The following is a 25,933-nucleotide window of genomic DNA, read 5'->3' on the forward strand; positions in this document are numbered from 1 at the left end:
ATTTCTTTATAATGTGCTTAAGGTTTACTTCTCACTAAAAACCATCATTACTGTTTCACAGTGTATCATAATGCTTTTGAAAGTGGTACTGTTAATTTGTACAAAAATTTTAGTTGATGTTTAGATCAGCATTTTACATGGACACACAATCACATACATACACATACATACACATAAAATGCATTTATAATTCATAAACACCCATGCATTTACAATTGTAACTATGTTAAATTATATATCTATATGAATATATATAGATAAATACATATTCTATAAATACATAAATATAAATATCTATATGTAAATATATAAATATGTTTATAGGTAAAATTAGCTAAAATTAGTCTATTTCCTTTTATATTCCTAAGTATCTTATAATTTTGTTTCTATTAAAAAAGAGATTATTTATTTTCATTTTTAAGGTACAAAATGCAACTGATATTTAACATTTGTAACATTCTATTTATTAAATCTAATAAATCAAAGAATCTATCTAACCCATTATAACAAAAATATTAAAATTTAAACATATAATCAATGCAAAATAATTATTAATAAAATTCATCACATTTTTGTTTTCTGCTAATTTTTAAATGAATTTTATTTTGTATATTTAAGCTACACAACATGATCTTATAAAATAAATTTGTAGGGTAAAATTGTTAGTAATGTAAAGTAAATTAATGTAACTCATTTCTTTGTTTTGTGATACACCTAAAATGTACTTTTATAAAAATTCCCAAGTATAATACACTATAATGAAATGTAGTTCTTATGTTGTATGTCAGATTATTTTTAGCCTTGTATATCCTACCTCATGTTGCTTTCTATCTTTTGAATTGTATCTTCTTATTTCTCCCTCCACTTCACCTCTGGTAACTACTGATTTATTCTCTTTTGTCTATGATTTACCTTTTTTTCTCAATTGTACATGTAAGCAAGAACTCGTATTTCTTTTCTCTGTTGACCTATTTCACTTAGCTTGAGGTCTTCTTGTATCTTCATGTAGGGCAGAATCTTTTTTATTTTAAGGTTGAATAATATTCGTGTGTGTGTGTGTGTATGCACTCACGTGTGTGTACACCTAGCATGTTTCTACATTTTGTTTATTGTGAATAACACTGAAATGAGCATAATAGTGCAGGTATCTTTATAAAGTGCAGATTTCCTTTTCCTTTTTTTTGGTACCAGGGTTTGTGCTTGCAGGCCAGGTGGCAGAACCACTGAGCCAAATCCCCTGCCCTGTGAAGTGCAGATTTCATTTCTTTGCATACTTACACTACTGAGGGTTTGATGCATCTCATGGTATTTCTATTTCTTATTTCTTTAAGAAATTCCTCACTGTTTCCATAATGGGTATCACAGTCTACATTCCCACCAACAGTGTTCAAGGATTCCATTTACTAGCTCATCAACACTTCTTATTTCTTACCCTTTTGAAAGTAGCCATCATAACAAGGATGATGTGATGTAGCACGATGGTTTTGAATTGCATTTTCCCAATGACTAGTGACATTGAGTCTCTTTCCAGATATGTGCTTACTGTTTTTTATTTCTTTTTTTGGAGAAATATCTAATCAAGTCTTCTGTCTAATTTTTAGTTGGGTAAAATATTTTATTGATAATTAGTTATTTGAAGTCTTTATACATTATTATAATTATATTTAGCTCTTATCAAATATATTATGTGTTCCAGCTGTGGTGATACAGGCCTCTAATTCCAGCATTTGGAAGGTTGAGGCAAGAGGATCAGAGCAGGTCCAAAGCTAGCCTGGTGCACACAGTGAGTTCAGGGTCAGTCTGAACTGCAGAGTGAGACCTTGTCTCAAATTCCAGATATATTTTTCATAATTCATAGATCATCTTATTTCATTGACATTGAACTTGTCATGACTCTCTGGATATCACATCAAAACTCCAGGTAACAACAGAAAAGAATAATTAAATGAAAATGTATGAAGCTAAAAAGCTTCTGCACAGAAAACACAACAGATTTTTGTATGTCGATTTTGTGTCCTGTGACATTACTACATTTATTACTTCATCAAATATTAATAAAATCTTTAACAATTGTGTTATTGTCACTGTTCTGGTTCTTGGCATAGATCAAATAATCTACATAACATTAAGTCTGAAACATTTAAAAACAAATGGCCCAATTCACTTAGACACATTTTATGTTTTAATAAAACTTTCATTATTTTCAAAGAAAACAAATTGACATCTTTAAATGTTTTAAATTACTAAATAGAATTTTCAACTGGTCTTTAAAAATCACCTGACTCTACCTTCTCAAGGTAAATATTCTTTTGAAATATGCCTCAAAGATAATCATCGAAAAGCTGTTTGTGTGTGGAAGAGCTTATATTTGTGTATCAATTCTGTGTTTCAAATTACTAAAACTTATAGACTGAACACAACTGTGCATCTTTTGGAAAATCTACCCCTGACCTTAGATAGTCTCTATTTGTTGTAAATAATAATAAAACTCAGCGCTATTCCTGTATTTGATTACTTATCTTTACTTCTCCTGGGAAAAGTAGCATATGAAATGCTAATGAGGTAGGATTTATAATCAGCCAAACTTAAAGGTCATGACACAATCAGATCAACTGAAAAATAACACGAAAAGTCCAAGCAATCAATAAAAGTTTGCATAATAAAGAAAGGTCAAAGCTCTTTGGAAGTAAGCTCCAATAAGGTATTTTTATTTCTTGTCCATATGAATAGGGTCTATGACAGTGGGGAAAGTTTAATAAAGAGAATGATAATGAGGATGATTTAAATGTCAAATGATCTTGTATAAAACTGAGCATAGTCTCTCAGAAAACATTAACACTCTAATGTGGTATGAGAAAGCCAATATTTTGCAGTTTTTAGTGTATAGCTAAATGCAATAATCTTTAAAATTCAATGATATATTTCTACTAATTATTCAGTTAAGTATAAAATACTAAGTGTGTAAATGGAAGAACACTTCGTACAAATAAATATGTATTTTAAAAGTCGTGCAAAATAGCCACTGGCAATAATTTCACATTATCAATGAATGTCTTAGTAAAGATCCTTTGGAATAAGTGTCTCCTGCAGCCTATCCTATTTCTTCCCATTAGCTATTGTGAAAAACAACCGTCTTTCTTTTTAAAATCATCTTTTATTCTGGTAAAGACAGTTATATCAGTAAAATACTAAAAGACTACACACACATCCATGTTTACCAGGTCACAGAAAAATAGGATATACCTCTACCAGAAGAAACTAAGTTGCGATAGCATTTGAATTTAGGAATCAAAGCTATGCTTGGTGTATTATTTCCTGTGTTATAGAAGTTAATTTTACTCAGAGAAAGTATAATATCATATTTCTTAGGTGCTATCTTGACCCAGTTTGTAGATTATTACTTAACTCTTTGTCCGTTTTCCATTTTATGTAATACATTAAGGCCACACCCTTAAAATTTCTTTTCCCAGGTTCAAACTCTCTGGGGTTGATGGGCATCAATACACATGTGAAAGGCAGAAGAGTGTATAAGGGGATTTTGACATCTGTGGTGGCACAAGTGTTTTGTTTTGTTTTTTCTCACTCACCTCTCTCTCTCCTTTGTTGTTAACATGATACAGCTTTATGCCATTTCACTCTAAAAATGTTCTCTCTTTGCATATTGAGTAAGATCAGAGAATCAGAGTTCAGAGAATGTATGAGAGATACCATTACTGACATCATTCAAACTCTTAGATAAAAAGCTCCTGGAAGTACATAACCTCATTTCTTAAAAATTTTGTGAGTCTATGTTGCTTAAATCAACTTTATTGCTCTAAATAAACAAATGAATGGAGTCTACTTTTTCGCACTTATTTCTAAATGTCTTACATATTCAGTAATTAATATGTGAAATTAAGGTGGACTCTAAAGAAAACCAAAATATGAAAAAATAAACAGAGAAAGAGAAGGCATCCTTTGTAGGGTCGAGAAGATGGTGATTGTCGTAATGCAGACCTACAAAGCTTGAAGCAGAAACTGTTTTTTGTTGTTGCTGTTGTGATTCAGAAAGTATCCTATTTAGTTTGTATCACTAGGAATTGTGTTAGAACAATCCTCTTCCCTTTCAGACATACCACAAAATGAATACCCAAGCTGAGGTTGAAACTATTTCTGTAGCACCAAAATGTAGGAAAGAGTTGGCAGATTAAAAGTTCTCAGCATTCAATACTCACACTGGAAACTTTGAAGATTTAAGAAATGAAACTATCCCAATTGAAAATGCAAAACAAAGCAAAAACAAACAAAAAATAGGAACAAAACAAAACTTACCAGAAATCACGAAAAATAAATCTGGGATAAGGGAAATCTTTGATATTTCAGGCTTTCCCTAAATTCTTATAATTCTAACTATTTTTCCAATTTTTTATTTCTTATTAGGACATGTTTGCAGTACATAATGATTATATTCCTCCTAGGAAGTTGGTGAACTTTCATTACATCTTAATTCTGTTTTCATCTCCTTCTTCCTCCTTGTTTCCCTATTCCCTCCATCTCTCAGTCGCCATCCATTTGCAAAAGATTTATCTCACTACTTCCTATTATCTACCTTTTATTTGGCTATTTATTTATATGTTTAGTATTTCATATAAGAAACCTATGTGACACTTAAGCTTGTGCATCTCATTTGTTTCACTTAACATTATGATCTCACAGTGCATCCATTTTCCTATAAATGATTTAAGTTTTTTCTTCTTTATGGCAGAGTAGTAGTTCATTGTATATAAAAATCACTATTTCTTTATCCATTCATCTGTTGATGGACATAGCCACTTTCAAGATTGAGCTAAAATGAATTCTGTTGCTGTAAATATTATTATGTATGTATCATTTTAATATGATGTCTTTGACTTTTTCAGGAAAATACCCAGAAGGGGAATAGCTATGTTAAATGGAATTTCTACTCTTAATGTTTTTAGGAATCTCCATACTGATTCCCATAATGGTTATACAGTTTACATTTCCATTAACAATGTAGAAGGGTTTATTTTTCCCTTCAGCCTGCCTAGGATTTGTTATTATCTGTTGTTTTTTTTTTAATGAGAGCCATTTTTTTCTGGAATAAGATGGAATTTCAGGGCTGTTTTTATTTGCATTTCTCTAATGACCAGAGATTTGGAACATATTTTCATATATTTATTGCCCATTTATATTTCTTCTGAGAAGTGTCTATTCATTTCAGTTACTGTAACAAGAGTTTTCATGGCAAAACTGCTGATGCTTCTAGGAGCAGATTATGGATCTCCATTCTCAGGTAGTGTTGGAGACCATGCTAAGGAAGAGAACAAACTGGAAGACATTGTGCTGAAACTTAGGAAACAGAGAGAGCACTGGATATCATTTCTAAGACACAGAATTTTCCAAGATGAATTTTGAATAGCGAAAGGAAAGACAAAAACAAGCCCATGAGTCAATAAGATATTTGCTCTACCCATCAGGCCATGAAAATAGCCTGATATAAATTTATCCAAAGCCAGTACCAATCCTTCAGAATCATTTTGACAATGGTATGTTCACAAGATTAAAGAGCTATGTCAAATCCTATCCCATTAATGCCCTTTTCTGTAGGCAAGTGAAGTGATGACCCAGTCCTGCATGTTGAACACCACATTTATCATGAGCACAGCAACATGAAAAATGTACACTTATCAGTTTCCTGAGAATCTCTTCCCTCAACCAACTCTCAAGTTCTGCAACCCAAATGAAATTATAGGCATAAAAGGAGAAGATGATAACTGGGGTAAGAGTTGATGCAGGCCTTGGAGCAGAGGGAGATGTCTAGAAACCTGGTTGGGGCAGATAGGAAATGACCATACCTCTGCCTTCAGCAAAGAAAGCAAGAATGACTACTTTAGTTTCAAGTTGGCAATGAAAATTCCCAAAGTATGTGTCAGGCAGACTGTATTCCAAAGGCAACTATGGTTGCTAGTATCTCTCCCTAGTTACATACACTTGCCAGGGACCTAGAGTGGCCCAGTGTCCTGATTGAGAACAATGAAACACAGAGAAGAGGGCTTGGCTTCAAGATGTTGCCAAACCCAAAGACCCCAAGGATGAGGACTCAGTGACAAAGGGAGGGAACAGAACACTTAAAGAGATTTCATTTTCAAATCAGTCTTTATATGTAACATCTGCTTTATTTATGTAGAAAGTCTAGAATATACTATATAATGTAAAATCAGAATAAGTACTTCAATTATATTTATTCTTGATTCTTTTTCTTCCATCTGAATCATACATTTTTCATTGCTCCTATGTTTTCACATTTGACTTTTCCCTCTCAAATAGACTACATAGTATTGAAAAGAGTGACCATTGAGAATATATTAGATTTTGGAAATATTCCTGAATTGCCACTGGCTGGCTTTACAATCTATACTATACTTGTAGCATTTTAATTCCCTATATATCAATTTAATTATCTATAAGATGAGGAAAATTTACTAAATTATATTTTAAAGTACACGGGACACTCCTAATTTAGGATGAGCATACAAAAGTATTGATTATTAACACGTACAGTGGTACCTCAGTTGACTAAGTTAATTTATTCTACAATTTTAGAAAAGATGGCTTTGTTTGTGTTTGTGTGGGAAAGATGGCCATGGTGGGGTTTGCCACCTGATGGAGAGTTTGTAAACAGAAACAAAATTTTGCCAAATGCTTGTTTATGAACCAAATTGTTTGCAAACAAAAGAACTGGTGAACCGAAGTACCACTGTAATTGGATATAAAACTCATTCTACCAATGGGATACAATGGTAATGTTATATGATGTGTTTTAAGTTATTTGGGGCTATTATGGAATAATCAGGGCTTTTTTAGAGTGAGTCTTTTGTTACCTATATTAAAACATCAACAGCAATGCTTCTGAGGAATCACAGTGAGACTCATCTGCTAAAAGCACCTGATTTTAACATATATCATGAAAACTGAAGCACAAATTAATTGTTAAATGACACATTTTATAACTGGCCATATTGAATGTTCTTTAAAAATCTGCACAGTAGCAGTGAAAATGAGTATAGGAAAAGCATAAATATCAGTGCAAATGAAAATATTAATTAAATATAATTATAAAATTTTAATTTACAACAAGAAGGTTTTAGGCTTCCTTTTCAAATATAAAATCTTTCAGTTTGGAATATGTAACATTTTAATCATTTATATTTCAACTTTCCTTAAAATAGAAAAGGGGCTTATTGAAGCGCATTGAATGTCAAATTCAAAATAATGGATTTCCTTTTTTTCTTGAAAAACATTTTCCCACCACATGGGCTGGCTGGAATTTATTCAGAATTTCAAACATACACAAAACTAGTACCTATTATGTAGAAAAATACTTGAAAAAGTATAAATTCTGTTCTCAAATAAATATATAAGAAATATCTTACTTAATCCCAAAAATGAATTAGAAAAATATGATCAAGATATTTTCTTATGTTTAAATGAACATATACCAATTAATTTTATAATGTAAATTTAAATATTTATGGAATATCTTAAATAATCATTGTACACATTTTCAAAGCCAAAAATTAAGTATCTAGAGATAATGGACTCGTAATTGTATGAATTAGTAACAAAATGAATCCTGGAATTGAAGGCCTTCTTTAAAGAGGATTTATGGAAAATGTGTTTTCTTTTCATTTTGGAAATGAGGAGAGATTTTAAACTTTCAAAATAATGGTGGCATAGAGTACAAATTTCATCAAAATATTCAGAGAAACAATATAGAGAAAGACATATGTATCAAACAGTTGAAAATTTAGATTACTTAGCATGAAAAATTTTGGGATTTAAATTTTAGAGACATAGCTTCAGTTTGCAATAAGCATTGGACTTTGTTATAATTGTAGCAAATCATTAATTGCATTTACCTAAAGTAAATTTATTTACAGTCCAAATCATATTAAAATATGATAAACTATAATTAATATATAATTAACTTTCCTCTCTCCCAATACTTAATATGCACTATTCAGTCATCTCATAATATATCTCAATTTGCATGTAATGATACTCATTGTATAAAAATATAAAATAACCTTAAACTTTCATGGCTATCTTCATATACCAAATGAATTCTAATCATTTACTTTTAATGGTCATTTTGACTTTGAAGAGAAAGCAGAAGTCACAGGATGCAGATCCCATGAATAAGGTGGATGAGGACATAGCATTATGTTTTAATTTGGTAGAAATTGCAATAGCTCTAAACCTTTATTATTTGGCTACTGATATATCGCTTGCCTCAAAAAAATCCTGACTAGTTTTATGAGAAGACCTTCTAGCTATGCATTTTAATGATTTTTCAAAATCCTTAAGACAACTTTTCAATAGTTAAATCATTATTCATCATTTAAGTACTAGGGATTACAACATAAGTTTCATCTTTAAGTTTCATATTGCTTTACAGGAGCAGAAAAAATAAAAGTAGAATGAAAATAGCTAATTATTAATCTTTAACTTGCTCTATTTAATACACTTGCACTATATTGCTAGCTTTTAGGAGTCTTTGGTAGTGGTCTTGTAAAAACTATGATTATCTACAGTAATTAAATATTCATATATATTTATATTTCATGGAAAAAAGTTGACTCATTTTTCAATCATAAGTTGATATAACTAAAAACATATTCATGTTTCACGGCATAGCTTGTGGACCATTTCATTTGTTTCTCACATGTCTTAGCTTACAATTTTTTATGAAGTGAAGAATACCTTAAAAATGAAAAGAGCAATAAAGTTTATTTTCTTGGTTTTCTTCACTCATTTCAAATACATAACTGTGCCACTTTATCTCATATTGAATTTTTTTTGCGTGTTTTTTGTTTGTTTGTTTTCCCCCACCTACCTTGTATTGAACCCAGAGCCTCTTCTGGGCCAGGGAGTGTTCTACCATTGAGTGACCCACCTGCATTGCTTTTCTCAGTGCTATCTAGGTGATCACGTCCTGTAATTCCATCTCTGAACCAGGTGTTTAATCTGCTTCCAATCAGTAATCATTAAAGTCAATTCATGTTTTGTCTCTTTTCACAAGACAATTTTAATAACTTCTGACTCATTTTCTAGTTTTTACATCTTCAGATCAGTTAGCATTTCCTGTGTATCAAACTACCACAAAACTGAGTGGTTTAGAACAAGTGTGTACTTAGCTATGAGTCTACATATTGTTGGGGAATTTTCTGGTCCCATGAGGTCAACTTAGAACTTTGGTTTCTCTTTATCCTTTTTTTTTTTTTCTGATGATATACCAGCCAATCTGTAAGAAGTGGATGGCTTCTTCTCATGTCTGACAAGGTGCAGACCTTCCTCAGCTTTATCTCATAATGTCAGTGACAGGACACTAAAATAAACAGAGTAAGTCATTTGTGTTTGGCACTATTCAGTCCTTTGCTTGTGTTCCACTAAAATTCTTTTGACCAAAATAAGTCACATTCCCCAACCGAGATAAAAAGAGAGAGAAATATATGCCAAGTCTTAACTTTCTGCACTATAACAATCAATGACTCCTCATCACAGATACTGTTATAATTTTTAGCACCAAATACAAGAAGCTTTTCTCTCCAGACCCCAAATTGAGGCAAAGAATGCCTCCTGGTGATATATCTATCTATCTATCTATCTATCTATCTATCTATCTATCTATCTATCTATCTCTGGGAGCATTTGTGTTCTCATGTTCTGCTTATTTTTCCATCCATACCTTATTCCCTTACTCACAACTACCTTTTTAAAAACTGACTAAATCTTTTGTTTTGAGTATTAAAGACCATGGTAGCTTTTCCAAATACTCTTCTCTAGATTTCTAATGCTGTCTCCAGTAAACATGAACTTCACATTTGTAGCTATCTATAAATAAATATCATATAAATTTAGAATCATTTATTTACTATTTACTCCAAATATAAAATCCAAATTACCAAGTACTTAGGAAAAGGATGGTGATTTTCTTTATCTCTTTTTCTTTTTTCTTTTTAGTTTTTTTTGGTACCAGGGATGGAACTCGGGTCCTTGCACTTGTGCAGCAGGTGGCGAAACCACTGAGCTAAATCCCTGGCCCTTTATCTCTTTTTCTTAGGTTACTGCCTTTGGTATTAAACATTGGATATACTACATCATTGTTAATCCTTTGTATGTACAATCACAAATAAGAATATACTACTCAGAGTTTATTTTAAGTAAGCAGTGTTATGTGTGTTAATTATCATTTCATATATATAACCCTTCCTCTCATAATATGTAAACGCCACTCCTTCCAGGGAAAAAGTACATGTTTATTTTTTTTGTGATTTAATGTATTTTGGGAAGAGAACAGGAATTCTAACAGTAGGTTTTGATTTTAAAGTAACAATTTTCTTCTTGCAAACTAAACTATACATTAAATATCACCTGCCATTTTATATTTTGTGAGTAATCTATTTTATTAGATCTTTAAAGCTATAAATAGGATTTTATTTTTACTTTTATAAATTTTGCAGTTTATCAAGTTTAAATAACTTGGTGGAATTCAGACATTTGTGAGAAATCAAAGGATATTTATTTTAAAAATATTCAAAAAGCTCAAAAAGCTTTCACAAAGCTATTTATTTTACAACTACTAGTGTCTTATAGTTCAATCACAAGATTGATGAAAACACTCAGCTCAATTTATTTAAATAAACAGCAGTAGTCCAGACATTTGGAATAAATCCTAGCTTTTGTGAAACTATTTTATTTAAGCTTTGACCCCATTTATTCAGCTAGAAGAACATAGTTTTTCAGATCAACTTGTGAATAAAAAAATCTAATGTGTTTTGGTTGAGTGAACTTCAGGTGGCAAACTAACATAAAGATTGACAAAATATCTCATACTTCAGAAAATTCTCTGTTCATTTTATCCATTGCAGTCTTTGTTTCCGCTTCTACCCTTATAATATTTGGCTTCCAACATCTTTCTTATAATGGATTTTAGTATTTGTTTTATATTATTTATAGTTAATTACAAGGCAGCATAAGCAATCATATGTGTCCCTAACCCTCTACCATTAAGATTTTAGTGGTAAAATAAGTAGGTCATCACTGATATAATCAAACATGTATAGCAAATTGTCTGCTTCCTTCTTAGTTTTGATTTGCAGTAAAAAGTCAACACTTAACAGATATGAATAACATGTGCTCTTGCCATTGAAATCAAATAATCAAATGAGCCATTGTTGGTGAGAATGTAAACTAGTAAAAACATTATAGAAATCAGTATACAGATTCCTCAAAAATCTTAAACTAGAAATTCCATTTGTTTTAGCTATTCCCTTTCTAAGTATCTTCTGGAAAGAGTTAAAGACATCATATTACAGTGACACATGTATACGCATTTTTTTCTTTTTCTTTTTGTTTGTTTATTTATTTAGTCCTTATTTATTTTTTTAAGGCAGAGTCTTGCTATGTAGTTCAGGCTGACCTGAACTTACTATGTAGCTCTGACTGGGTTCAAACTGATCCTCCTGCCTTAGCTTTCTGAGTGCTGGCATTACATATGTGCATCACCAGGCCGGGTTTATGCCTGTGTTTACAGGAGAACAATTCATAATAGTTAAATCATGGAAAAAGCCTATATGTCCATTAACAGATAAATGGATAAAGAAAATGTGGTTTTTTCACATAATTGACTACTGGCACTTTGCCATAAAGAAAAATAAACTTGAGTCATTTGTAGAAAAGTAGATGTATCCTGAGACCATAATGTTAAGTGAAAGAATTAGACACATAACTTAAATATTCTATGATTTCTCTTATATGAGAAACCAGAATTATAAACATAGAGCAAAATACAAAATAGACCATTGGAAGTAGGGGGACAGATTTCTCTTAAATGGGAAGGATCTCAAAACATGCAGGGGTAGTGGAGAAAGGGAAGGAAAGGAGATGAAAACAGGAATGAAGATGTGTTATATACGTGCACCAACTCCCCACAAGGAATGTAGACATTATATATTACAAACATGTATCAAGAGCTAAAGGGTAAAAGGGATTGGACAGTCCACAAATTGCCTAATAAGATAAAGTTATCTTAAAAATATACATAAGGAAGTAAAAAGCAAGAATGGCTGTTATATAGGTTGCTCATCTGAGGAGGTGACCTTTCACATGATTGATAAAGCAACTGTTAGGTTAGCGCCAGCAAGTCTGAGGGAGAAAACAAAACAATCAATCAATCAATCAATCAAATGAAATAGTCCAGAATATTTCTGATGGTGCAGCTATCTTTTTGCCTCCCAGTTATTAATCATATGATCAAGTATTTCAATTTCTCTTCCTCTCTGCTTTATTCTTGAATAAATTTTCCCTACTTCATTTAAATTTACTTTGAGTAATAAGAGAATCTTCAAGTAAGATTAAAAAGCACCCAGTCTAGTTTTCTAAGTTAACTATGGTCAGTTTGAAATCTTACACTCTCCACCTAATCCAGAGGCAAAATGTACCTTTGTATCTGGACTGTTTTTTGTAGAAAGGAAATTTGGGTATATGAAATATTTAAAGTCTGGTAAGATCTTGGTCAGAATAAAAAATAATCTGAGCATGATTATTATAATGGGTTTATAGTAAATAAAACAAAATAAAAATTAAAACCAAATTTCATAATAAAATAATCAGAATAACAGTACTTAATACAATTTATCATTATGTATCTTCAAAGATCATAATTATACCTAAAATGCATCAATAAGCTTAATGAATAAAAACAGTAGTTACTGGAGGCAAAAAGAGTCTTGCAAAGAAGGAACAGATAATAACAAAACTTTTTTTTTCAATTATTCTATTATAGATTTTGCACTAAGGACTCTAAGTGAAGTACTTCAAATATTTCTCACAATCTACAAACTAAGCATAATCTCTATTTTAGATTTAAAATCAATCATGTAGATCCACATATAGTTAAAAGTTCAAGCAGTTAATCAGAAGGTAAATTGCTATTTTAATTCAGGTCTGTTTGTCTTCTCAAGTTTGAATGCACTTTTCTTATTTTACCACAATACATACATGTGGAGTTTTCTCTAAATATACAACATAAAATATATCAAAACATTTAAAAATATGACTGAAACAGAAAATTTTGCAATAGCATAAGGGAAATAGATATATTAAAAATAGAAACATTTGCTGCTGTAACACTTGAAAATATTTTAATATTCTCCCTGATATGTATGTAGAGAGACATAAAAATGGCAGTGTAAAAATGTATTATTTTATATATATATATCCTCCACAATAATAACAAGAAAAATTATGCAAAGGTTGTCATAAACTTCTATATTTTATATCTATATATTGCTGTGAAATAATTTTATGATTTGAGCCTACAACTGTGTGTTGTGAGTTATTGTGTGTGTGTGTGTGTGTGTGTGTGATTACATTTTTGGATGCATAGCAGTATGTTAAATCTGGATAATTTCTGTTCTACTTTACTGGAAAATATTTTTTTATTTCCTAAATTATATTCTTCCCTCCTTCATTTTTTCTTATTTTTGCTCTCCCCCCTTCTTTCCTCTCATCATTTATTTCAGTTGCTTAACATCTTGAATTCCAGACAATTTTACATTTTCTCAATTTGTTCTGCAACACTCTGTGTCATACTTCTAGATGTATTCCCAAAATTATTCTTCTGTTGCACTGAAAATTTCATTTTCTTTTTGTGTGTTGCTGTGTTCATACTGTGTAATAAATATTTCTCATTTTTGCTATTTCCAAATTATCTTTTATTTTTCATAGTATCTTTACATGATGTATAATATATATGCTAAATAGAGATTTCATCAAATATAAATACAAATCAATAATAATTTTGTACATGAAAAATTTATTTAAATTTTATTTGTCTTTTAAAAATAAGTGTAAACAATGAATAGGAAATACATGATCTGTCTTTGTGATAATTAGGTTAGAGCCTTTTTTAATAATTTTCATTTATTTTTTTGGAGAAAATAGTCTTAATCATCTGTCTTCATGTTTGTTTTTATGTATTGTTTTCTGTTTGTTTTAATACTGTTATGATAAAGCAACCATTGTATGGCTTGAATGTACTCATCCATGAAACTTAAAAGGTCATAAAATCATTAACTCATTTTCCTGATGTGCTAACAATTGAACCAATTATCTTAGGTGGAACAATCTATTTGATTAAATAGTGTGAAGAATTCTAAATCTTTATAATGTAGTGAACAAAGAAATTATACCTTAAATTGCTTTAAGATATATCGTCTACAAGTAAAAAAGAGGTATGTATCAAAAATAAAAACTATCAGCTGTTTAAAACACTAAATATTATTAAGCTATAGAATTTCAAGTCAAGATAAATATCCAGCACCAACTGCATTCAAATCATATTATAAGCATTTAGTATTTCTCCTACCTATCAGCAGTAGAGTAGTTGGCTAGCACTTCAGCATTATGCCCCAAATCAGCTGACAAGAGCATGACATTGTCAGTTAAATGCATTTTTAGTGACTTTTATGTCTCTCCAAGTCAAACATTGCTTTTTTAAAAAATCTAACTTTTTGTACTTCCAGAAATTTGAATGATTTGTAGAAAGTTTTTTTAAAAAGCCGGCATTTCTACAAAAAAATCCTTGTTCCTGTATTATATTTGATTTTGTACATCACATACACGTACCACCACTACTGCCACTACCACTTCTCTCTACCACTACTACCATTAACACCATCACCAAGAAAGCCAGAAATGCATTTTTGCATGAGTCTTTATACTTTAAAGTGTTTATATCATTTATTAAGTAGTAGTTAACTGCCTATGAAATAATTCTAATAAATTGTATTACTATTCATTTTAAGGGTTTCACTAGACCCAATTTGGAATCTGTTGAATAAAACTTTTGGAAACCTTACAGTTATAAAACAGTAAGTTCCATAGATCAAAAACCTTTCTGTATATGATTATTAGTTGAGCATCATCACTCTAATAGGTGTAGTTGAGTTTCTTATAAAGATGACCAAAAACACACGTTATTTCATAACTGAGAGTGAGGTGGGTTCTTAATGTCAAAGAAGCTTATTTTTATAAGGTGTGGAAATATACAATCAAGAAGAAAGGGATATAGAAAAACTCACTATTTCTTTGCATCTTTTGCCATGTTTACATGTTAGATGTCAAATATAATGGAAAATTTTAAAGATGGTTACCATTCCTCTATCGGAGTTTGAAGGACAGTATGTCTTATTGGGGCAAATTTGATCAGGCCTGTCACATCTTATTTACTCAAAGAAAGCAATAGGCAGTATAAATTAGGGGAGCTCCACTCTTGCATTAGTATCCTGTAGCTGATATAACAAATTGCCACAAACTTGGGGTTTAAAGACCACTAAATTTCATTCTCTCATAGTTGTGGAAGCCAAATATTTAATGTTAGTTTTACTATTCTGAAATCATGAGATTGTCAGGACCTTGCTTCTTTTAGAGGCTCTAGGAAATAATTTGTTCCTTTTTTCTTCCAGTTTGTAATAGTGCCAGCATTTCTCAGTTTGTGACCATATCATTCCAATCTCTTCCTCTATGGTCATTTGGCCTTCTCCTAAGAATGTTCTAGTGCCCTGTTTTTAAAAGAATACATGTGATTACCTTTAAGACCCACGTAGATATTCCAGGATAAACTTTATCTCAAAAGATTGAATTTAAGTTTATTTGTAAATTATGGTTGCCATGTAGTTTTACACAAATGGGTGCCAGGGTTTAGAGCAGGAAAATATCTTGGGGAGTACTCCTTAGACTATTGCAGTCTTCTCTCTGGCCCTGAAGATTCAAATGCACCCATAAACAAAATACATTCATTCAACCTCTCAGTATCCAACAACGTTTGTCCTTTAGAGAATTTCATAATATTTCAGAAAATTTAAAGAGCACCAATTTCTCTTAATCAAAGATCCTAAATTTTACAGTCCTAATTATTTTAATAATTTCAATAATGTATGGAATTTTCTAAGTATAATCTCCAAAGGGGCAAAATTTGTCTTTCTGTGCACTTTCAAAACTAGAAAACAAGCTGGCCATTTCCAAAACATAAACGTGGGCCAGGCACAAGATAATGTTATAACCATATGCATTCATATAACTAGAAATTTGGAGGAAGAAAGAAGTAACTGATTAAAACTAATTTAAGAATCCACCACAGACAGTTCTATTAAGTTGTAAGGCCTCAACATAATTCTTCTTGGAAGTGATGTTCTTTTGCCTGCACCCACAGTGGATATGAGCACTGTATAGAGAAAGCAGATTCCAGGGAAAAAGAAATTGTTATGATTTGGAAACTATATCCAGAAAAAATAAAATTCTGATGAAATCTTAAAAATATCATAAAAATTGTAGTGGAGACTCCTCTTAAGTTGTTTTATAAAAGAAAATGCACATGAAGCATATAAGAAGTTGAACATATTTCATATCCAGATCTGTCCTGATCCTTTTCAGTGACTTGTATGTGAGCAGTCTAGCTGCTTTTTGTGACCTCTTTTGCTGACATATGTTTGTAAAAGTATAGTGCACCTGGAAGAGTAAATTTTATATGCACGTTTAAAATTACAAGTGAAATATTTGATTTTTCTATCAAGGAAGGTTTACTATGAAATGTAACAAACATTTTACCCTTCTACTGAAAGTTGAGTGAGAGTCCTTTACACCCTCTTCCTGGATAGATGAGTCCTTGCTTTTTCTTCTCTGCCTTTGCAGAATTTAGACTGAGCAAAATTCCTGGCAAATCAGTTTAGTAAAAACCTCACACGCTTGTTATATGCGCACTGTATGTTATCATGTTGAATTACATTCACCAAGAATTCTGTTGAGTTGGTCTAACGAGTCTCCCTTCTACCTGATTGTTCTTCTTGATAATTTTGATTTAGATAAATCCCACTTGCTCCTTGATTGTCAATCTCCACTGTCTCTGCTGCAATCAGAGATGAATCCCATCTCTCTCTCTTCCACTGCAAGACCCCGTTGTTATGGTGAGTACACCTACCTCCATGGCATCCCTTCAATAAAGTTAGCCTTACTATGTCTTTAATACCTTGCTGTGAATATTTTTAAAAATTTAATAATTTCCTAATATCATGTCTTCCTTGAAGAATTATCACAATTTATTTTTTAATAAAAATAATATTGCCTTTATGTTTAAAATCCTTTCATGTATCTGTGCTTTTTAAAGTGACAAATAGAGTCTTTGGCAAGGAAAAGCAGTTAAGGTACCAAACAATGTGTCAACATCTATTTTTCCTGTAACTTTGCATTCGCAAGACTGCCTGGTTAATGAATTGCAAAAGAACTGCCCCACTTGACACTGGATGAAATGGAGCAACATTGTCATACTTCACTGCCTTTAGACTCAACCACATGTCAAATTCTTTTGAGATAAACAGCAAACCATCAATTGATTTTTTTTTTTAACTTGGCAAACCTTATTTGGAAACCACTTAGTGCTATACCCTACACTTCTTATAAAGGGAAAGAAACATTTTCAAAACAAATTAGTTCTGGTAGATATGAAACATGCAATCTCTAACATATTACATGCTTTTCACTGTTTGCTATTTATTTATTTATCTATTTATTTTATTATCTAATAATACCAGCAGGTATATTTTATTTAGCATTTGCTGTGTATCAGAGCCTGTGCTAAATGTTTGATTCCCAAAATCAATAAGAGAAAAGCACACAAGCTTATGTAGTAAAAGTTTTATATGGCACAGGAGATTTCATAAGGAAATCATAGCCCAAACATTTTGAATTAGAGGTAAACAATTACATAGCGAATCAGAAAAGGCAGTGAATTATGATGTGTGTTGACACACAGGGTTTTATCACAGGTAGATAATTTGGTGGGAAAGTAACAAGAAGGTAATAGATAGTTGCACATGATTTCTTTGTACATAGATTTTCTTCATTGTCGACTCCCCTTCCTCAGTGACACGGAGGATACTTTCCTTCCTGGGTGGGGAAGACAACTTCCACCTTTGACCTACTTTGTTGCATTTTGAAATGCCTTTAATTTAAAGTAGTCAATATGCCAGAGCAGAACATTGGGGTGGCATGTTCTTAACTCCTTCCTAATATTTCAGTACTCATAATGGTGCCCTTTCTTCCAGGTAAAGAAATTAGAGCTGAGAAAATTCTTAAGAAGCCATATTATTGTTAATGACAGCCTTCTCTGACTGAGAAATTTCAAATCATTCCATTATAATCCATGTTTTTTATAACCATAGATAAATATGAAAACATTAGTCTACACATAATTTAATCTCCATTTTTTTAAATCTATGAGGAGTATAAAATTAACTTTGAAGAGTGAAATAGAACAGTCATCCTGTTAGATCCACAATTTATATCATTTTTTAGAAAAGGAAAACTAAAACCCTTGTCTTATGGTACAATAATGTTATTAAACACAGGCTTGAAAATATGATCAACAGTAGCCCCAAGGGTCTCATCTGGTTCATGTTTTACTAACTGGATCATGAAACTATGCCTGTGAACATGAAACTAATCCTATAAGACAATGGTTTGAGTGAGAAGCTGAATTTGAAAAAAATCTTCACACTGAAAGACCTCAAAATAGACTGTCCTGGAACATTTTGATAGTGGAATAGATAACAGCTTGATTGAGTAACCTCACTGTGCCTAAATGTCATGGGCTCCGAGCTCCCATGTACAAACACTGTTATTCTTTGCTGTCCTAATTATGTATATTTCTAGAACAAAGGACTGTGCTTGATTAAGATTGAGCTCTTCCTTTCGGGCTTTTCATATATGACCCAAAAGGAAATGACACACTGCTTTGCACAAATGAGAAAAAAATAGATGCCCAACATCCATTTATGTGTTGCCCTGTTTTGGGTGAATCTGGGACAAATGCATTGTTATGAATGCATTAGTGTCAGGGAGATCAGGTTCCAATATGATCTCCAAATTAAACCAGAAGTTGAAATCTTTTTTGCCCCTCCATGTCTCAGAGATTGTTACCACTCCCCCTTATTAAACTTCCTTAGGATGCTTTTCAAATACAGTATACATCGTTTCTCAGGGTTTGGAGATTATTCTATGCACGAAAAATGCATGTGCATCCAATATGATGGTTTTATATAAAATACATTGAAAAAGGAAACAAATTATATTTTAATAAATATAGGTATTTGAATTATCAACATTTTTAGACAAATAAAGTAAAACCTTAGTAAGCATAAGTCATTCTGGAAACATGCTTGTAATTTAAATCACTTGTATGTCAAAGTGTATTGCCCCATAACAAATAATGGAAACTCAACCCAAAAGTACTCATATAAAAATGATTACAATACTCTAATAGAATACAGTGTAATGAAGAAAATAAAAAATGTAAAGAAAAATAAACAAATTAACCAGCACTTACCTTTGAAAACCTTAGCGGTTGGCGTGAGGGAGACAAAACAGGTTATTGTGTAGGATGACTTTGACTACCACTAATGGCATCACTGCTATTTATTGACTCAATAGAATCTTTTTCTTTTCGTCCATCTCTACCAAGAAACCTGTCTGATGACACTTACTTTTGTGCCCTTTTGAAGTTTTCACAGAAATGTGACTTGGAATTGTTGTTAAACAGATTCATTGCTCAAGGTGCTACAGCCTTATTCAGATGGTGCTTTTCTTTAAAATTTTGCAGTTTCCAACATTTCACTCATCTCCCTAATCTGGTTCGAAGTGAGGGATTTCTCTGCCTTTTTCTGGCCCTCCTCTGCAGACTGGAGCTCCTGTATGACCTCTTGCTGTTTGGGAGATGATCACCCACAATCCTGCAGGGAGAAAGAGAACCACTGGCTCAGCCATAATTTATGTTTGGTGTCAGGCACTAATGTTATTGCAAGACATTGCTCATTAATCAATTTAAAATTTCTTAGAAATATTTGTTCATCTTGAGGAACAGAAGCAGAACAAGTTATTCATAATTCAATGTTTTACTGTATTCAATATAAAAATTCAGAAGAAAGTTTTTATTTATGCACTTTATCAATTATTTTATTTATAATATTTTGTTTATATTATTTTATTTAATAAATAGTTATTAATTATTTTGATGATTAAGTAATATATTTAAAATCATACCTAAAATAAAATGTTAAAAAACACATTTTATTGTATTGTTGAATGTTGGAACAATTACATTAATGATATGGAAACTGAAACCCCCACTGGGGGATTCTTGAGTAAGGTATACTGGGCATCAAATGGATAATAGTAGCCTCCTAATAATGCACTTGGTCTTCATTTGTTTATAAAAATCAAAACCAACACCATAAGCAATTGAACAAATAGTCATAGGTTTAAGATCAAGATAGCCCACTTTTGAAGTTTTTGCTTTCTTTAACTTCTATGTTAGGAATCCACTGGCAACAAATCAAATTGGACCCCTGCCAATTGGATTAACATCTGTTCTTCAGAAATATAATTTATTTTTTTATTATATTATTAATTTTATTGGTACATTTTAGGTAAACAATAAAATGACATCCATCATTGGGAATTTGCACCTTTACATACCCTATCTTGGTTCTTATTTTTTTCCCCATTTCCCTGCCCTCCCTTCAACCCCTCCATTCCTATTTACAAAGACTTTGTTTCCATTGTTTTCATTTTCTCATATTAATTCCATTCCCTTCCCCTTTGCCCTGTTTCTTACTGTTTCACGTTATTTGTTTTACCTTTTAGCCCTTATTTACACTTTTCAGTTTCTCACGCCAGAGAAACTATTCGGTATTTACACGTGTGTCCTATTTAAAGAAACATAATTTATTTTCTACGATGTCAACAGTCACCACCAAACATAGTAGTTACATACCAGAAGGAGTTTATCTTCAGAAATATCCTGTTTTGTTCAAATTTGCTATTATTGAAATAATAGACTTTTTAAAAACTATTTGAACCTGTGATTATAAAGTAACATAAGTCCCACATTGAAAATTTAGAAAAGCTATATATGCATGAAACAAATTTTTAAGATCTGTTGTCATGATAACTAACATTTATTATTGAACATATGCTAATGCATATTTAAAGAAAAATTTCTGTAAAGGAATTCAAATGAGATTATAAATTTGGAAAAATATGTATTTTATAATAATAGTCATTAGACTGCAAAGACAGACTTATATGTTACAAAAGTAATGTAAAACGTGAGAAATTTAGGAACATTCATATTTTTACCATTCAAATTTGAGTATTTATCTGGCAATTTTTAAGAAGAAAGAACGATCTAAATCCAATTAAGTACTTTTATGTGAAGAAATGAGCCAAAATGAAGGGAAAAGTTGTAAGAAAATAAAAGCAGTCAATATATAATAGGTAAGAGTATGAGTAATAGCTGAGTTTCCCACTCCAGGCCCATCCATTCCTCCCCGAATCTTCAAGGCTACACTGTTTGACTTCTCTCTGTCTCAATTTCTCCACTATAAAACTTGTTTTAAAAAGGAGTATCCAACTAAAAGAATTTTATAAGGTTTATGAGTTAATATATGTCAATAAATGTTAGCTATTATCATTAATAGCAGTAGTTTCTGATATTATAGAATGAGTTATTTATTCAAAGTATTAAGAAGGTCGGATTTTCTGTTTACAATTCCAATTTGAAAGCTTGAAATTAGAAAAAATGAATCATTAAAAAAATGCCAAACAAGCCAAAGACATTTTTTAAGCAGTATGAAGTTTTATTTTTATATTTATTTTGTTTAGAATTTTCAAATTTTAGGGGGAAGTTCTGTTATATTTCTATATAATAAAGCACGCTTCATCATGTTTATGTCAAATGGTAAATTCAAAGTGTTTAATATAGCGTGGCCATGGTGGGCAGAGGCGAGAGGATTCCAAGTTTGCATCCAGCTTGGGCAATTTGATGAGACTCGGTCTCAAAAAAAAAAAAAAAAAATTAATGTAGCTCAATGCAGAGATCAAGCATGTACTCTCCATTACTTCATAAAGTAAATAAATTAAAATAAATATTGTGTCACTAGATATTATTTGGCTGTAAAATGTACGTTTGTTTTCAGACAATAATAAACAGAGATATTTGTTGAGATTTGAAAACACTTTAATTGTTAAAAATACAATATTTTTAAAAATTTATTTTGTCATAGGCTTCAAATAACTGAACAAAATAGCCTCATTTCTTTTATGTACTTTCAAATTAGAAATATCAGCCTTTTGTCAATTTCCTTTCTGTAAATAAAAAAAGTTTTCTTTAGTTACAACTTTAATGGAGTGAACTTTAAAATTATTTTGAAATACAAATGACTAAAAATATTTTAGTTCTTCATAGAATCATTTTGGTGATCATGATGCTACAAATATAATAACTTTTTGGCACTGTTGAACAACTGAATGGACTCATGAATATAAATCAGTTATTTAGTGCTTACTTAGCAGGTAGTAAATTTATATGTATCTGTTCATATGTTGGTTTGCAAAATTCAAGCCCATATCATTACATTTTTCAGATAATCCTATGTCTATTTACATAATTGTAGTTCTGGTTTCAAAATTTAATAATTTGATTTTGTTGTACATGACCTAGTCTCATATTTATGAAGGTAAGCTATTCAGCTGATTCAAATATTTTTTCCACAATATAAAATGCAATATTACATTGATTATTATGGTCAGCATTACAACTGCAGTCAGTGACCCAAGATTGTTCAATCAACATTTGCTTTCACAACTCTGCAAAATGTGATATTATTATTGTTATTAATGGACACACAAATCTCTTTGCTAGATATAGCATGTTTTCAGCAGCCTGCATTATTGGTTAATTTATTTCTCTTTGTAAATTGTCTTCTGCTTTCATATATTTTCTCTTTTTGCTTACATCTTAGTTTATTATAGTAAGTATGTGGGTCATACTTAGAAATGAATTAAAATACTGCATAAATAGGTGCAAGCCACACCTGGCAACTTTCTATTATTAATAGCTGAATTTAAAGGAAACATGGTCTCCATCTTCAATTTTATAATCAAAACACTCGGGCTTGACAGTTTCTACAAAATAATCTTTTGCAAATGGGAAGAGCCCAAGACATGGAGCGAGGGGAAAAGGGGGAAAGAAAAGGGAAAGTTGTGAATTAAGATGTGTTATGTACATGTATCAACTCCCTACAATGTATGGAATCATTTACTGCAAACCTGTACTAATAAAATTTTTTTTAAAAGATGTTTCAGACTAAGCAGTCTTGAGCTTTGGTGTGAATAACTCAGTGTATTGTAAATTCTTTCACAACCCTGTCAATCATGAGCAACCACAATGTGGGGCACCAGAGAGCTTGGGTCGGGGAGGAAACCAGTGTGTTATACTCATAGGTCCTAGAGAGAGAGCAGGAAATACATGGGAAAGATGCTAGAGCAGTCATGAGGCAAAAGACAGGAGTGCAGGAAAAGTTTAGACCACTGCTGTATTGAGGTATTTTAGGAAAGGCAAGGCAGAATGGGGCGACAATTAAGGATTGGCTAGTTTGACTAATTTCAATGGGCTTTCAACTGTGATAGTTGGTACCTGCTTGATTTGGTATATAGGTCTGATAGAGAAGGAATAGTTATGAATCTATTAGTTTGCTAAAAATGACAAGCTCCCACCTGGGCCTTCAGCATCTTTATGAACTGGCCAGTTTAGAGCAGACCAATCTCCCCACCCAGAAAGTTTTGGTTATTTAATATGTCGTAATATCATAATATAGAGGATGTTTTGAAGTATTTGTACTTGCATCAATAATGGTTTTAAGCACTTGATGTAGTCATTGAAGTGTCCTAATATGTGCTCATTAACTTGCATAAATGATTGTAGATATCTTACTAGTAGAAACTTTGTTACAGGTGTAAAGGAAACATTTTATAGGAGAGACAATGGAAAATCATAGACCTCTGTTAAGGTGATAAAAATCTAACAACTGATGTAGTAGAGGATTTTACAAGGCTCTCTCAGTCATTATCTATTGCACAGACAGGTCATGTTCTAACTAGAATGCTCATGTATTTCTAGGATAAAATAGAAGAGAAGAGAATAGCATAGATGTCACTTGCTAAACAGAATACAAATATAATACAATGGAATAAATTATATTTTTACAATGACCTGCTTGGAAATATTAGATTATAGTATTCTCAGGATAACATATTAACAGCTTTGTGTTGGAAAATATTTAATTCACTTTGTAATGGTATATATGGATATAGATAGATGATAGATACATACATAGATGTATAAAAGTATAGATTTCTTGTCTAGTCCTTCTAAAACATTTTTTTATGAAACATCTTGGCTTTTGTTTATGCTTTTATCTTAAAAAGTTTGCCATTTAATTTGTTTCAAATATAATATTGTGACCAATTATTGAAAAATTTAAAAGAATTAATAAATATCCAGATAATGGAAAGTCTTATGAAGTAAATAGCTTGTGTAACTATTTTAATGATGTTTTTAATATTTTAAAAATTCTCAATGTTCCAACTAACCAGAACACATTTAAACTTCTTTTCATTAAATGATATGACACTTTATATAGTTGCAGTGATATGGGACAAACTCTCTAGATCCTATGTCTTAGTACCTCAGAAAGTAACTTGATAATAGAGTCAATACAGAGAGAATCACCTTAAAATGAGATCATTAGAACAATATGATTGGTGTCTTTATTTTAAAAGGGGGGCACAGGAAACATATACAGAGGTGAAACAATGTGGAGATAAGGAAAAATATCATTTGAAGATTAAAATTATACTGTCACAAGCCAAAGAATCCCACAGATTGCCAACAAAGCGTCAGAAAATGGTTTAGATGGAATAGATTTTCCCTTCCATCTCTCAAAACCAATCAACAATGATGACACTTGATTTCAGACTTTAGGCTTGAAATGTTTGTGAAATAACACATTTCTGTTGTTTAAACCACCTAGCTCCTACTACTTTATTACAGCAGACGTTGCACTTTCCTGGTATCTCAAACCTCTTGGGATCTCCACTGAACCATTAGTTTCATTCCCACAGTTTCATGCACTACTCATTCAGGGCCTCATTGCATGGCCCCTCATGCCTTTCTGTGAAATCTGTGTACAAGTTTCCTTTACCCCTCAACTCTTCCACTGTGCAACCCTGAACAATCACCATCACATGAATGATGCCAAGGTATTTTATCAGTAGGCACAATATTCATGCACCCTTGGACCATGGCTGTACCAGCCCCTGATTGCCTGTATGTCAGACCACAGTGAAATGAATCCCAGGGAATTAATTCCCTAAAAGACCCTTCTCTACCAAGCATCCCAGGGACTCTCTTCTAAAAAGAATGGTTGACATTTTTAAACCCTTGAGCCTATGATGGGGGGAGGGGTGTTCCTGCTGATTGCTGAGATGTCCTCAAGGGACCTTTTTTCTTATCCCTCTATAAAGTACTTGGTTTCCTTTTAATAGTGTTAATCTCTTCAGCAACCACATCTCCTTTGGCTTGAATTTTACATGCGGTTCCTTTTGGGTCAAAGTTTAAGTTTTTCAAACTGTTCTGCTTTTTTCCCCCAATTCTCACTACAAGCCTAGCTAAAAGCAGCTAGAAGTATCTATGTCACATCCTGAATTTTAGACTATCTTAAAATTTCTTCTGCTAGATCAACTGGTTCACGTCCCTAAATCTCAGTTCCCACAAAGTCTGAGAACCTAGACAAAATATAGACAGATTTTTGTCAGACTATAACACACATGGCCTCTATTCTACTTCTGAATAGAGTTCTTATTTCCCAACCGAAACCTCCCTAGGCTGGCCTTCACTGTCTGCATTCCTATCAATATTCTGGGCCTCTGATCACCCACCAGAATCTCCCATCAGGATATACTTATAATAATCTGG

General features: G+C 31.8%; 1 long non-coding RNA gene across 1 annotated transcript in view; it reads right to left on the reverse strand.

Annotated features, from left to right (window-relative positions):
• LOC147823163 (uncharacterized) overlaps positions 1 to 19,832 on the reverse strand; it is a 30,232-nt gene extending 10,400 nt beyond the window's left edge. The window contains exon 1 of the long non-coding RNA XR_015444203.1: positions 19,445 to 19,832. This is a non-coding gene — a long non-coding RNA (uncharacterized LOC147823163). The remainder of the gene's footprint in view (positions 1 to 19,444) is intronic.
• Between the last annotated feature and the right edge of the window lie 6,101 nt (positions 19,833 to 25,933).

The sequence above is a fragment of the Heterocephalus glaber genome, unplaced genomic scaffold (assembly GCF_053883595.1).
Source record: "Heterocephalus glaber isolate CG9 unplaced genomic scaffold, H.glaber_assembly_v1.0 deba00001600, whole genome shotgun sequence".
In the NCBI taxonomy this organism is placed as follows: Eukaryota; Metazoa; Chordata; class Mammalia; order Rodentia; family Bathyergidae; genus Heterocephalus; species Heterocephalus glaber.